This window comes from Lottia gigantea (genome assembly GCF_000327385.1).
Source record: "Lottia gigantea unplaced genomic scaffold LOTGIsca_95, whole genome shotgun sequence".
In the NCBI taxonomy this organism is placed as follows: domain Eukaryota; kingdom Metazoa; phylum Mollusca; class Gastropoda; family Lottiidae; genus Lottia; species Lottia gigantea.
The window spans coordinates 142574-143684 of NW_008711088.1; positions in this window are offsets into that span (position 1 = coordinate 142574).

Here is a 1111-nt window from a genome sequence, read left to right on the forward strand (position 1 = left end):
AATACATGATAATTCATTAGAAACACCAATTAATCAAATAGTTTGCTTAATTTGACACTAAAATATAAGGAAACCCATCTTTAATTATATGCAATAAGAACATAATGATATGATTATTAATACATGATAATTCATTAGAAACATCAATTAATTAAATAGTTGGCTTAATATGACACTAAAAAATAAGGAAACCCATCTTTAATTATATGCTATAAGAACATAATGATATGATTAAGAATACATGATAATTCATTAGAAACACCAATTAATCAAAAAGTTGGCTTAATTTGACACTAAAAAAATAAGGAAACCCATCTTTAATTATATGCAATAAGAACATAATGATATGATTAAGAATACAAGATAATTCATTAGAAACACCAATTAATCAAATAGTTGGCTTAATTTGACACTAAAAAATAAGGAAACCCATCTTTAATTATATGCTATAAGAACATAATGATATGATTAAGAATACATGATAATTCATTAGAAACACCAATTAATCAAAAAGTTGGCTTAATTTGACACTAAAAAAATAAGGAAACCCATCTTTAATATTCAGGAGAATTAAAACCATAAAGGTTATATTTGTCACTCTCTGTTGATTCTAAATGATTGCTTTCACTGTCTTTCAATAACTCCATGCTTCAATTATTACCCTTATAACAATGTTTTTACTTACAAACCTTACCTTAATCTGTTTATTAACCCTTTTAAAACTACCTGCTGCATAACTATGTTTTCTATACCAGTGAAGGGTTAATTATTCCCCTTTGAAGGCCTCGAGTGCTACAGGCTGTGCGCGTTAGAGGCCCCACGACATAAAGGCCCCACGACAGTTGGAAATTGAAAAACTGTGGGCTAATGCCACTGTCCATCAAAATACCCCCATTGTACACTGCATGGTGTTGTCTGTCTTCATAAGCCCACACAGTACAGAACAGTAGGATGTAAAACTCCAGTGTTCAAAGGGTTAAGGGTATATGATGTTTTATGTTATTTACACTCAGTGTTTAAAGGGTTAAGGGTATATGATGTTTTATGTTATTTACACTCAGTGTTTAAAGGGTTAAGGGTATATGATGTTTTATGTTATTTACACTCAGTG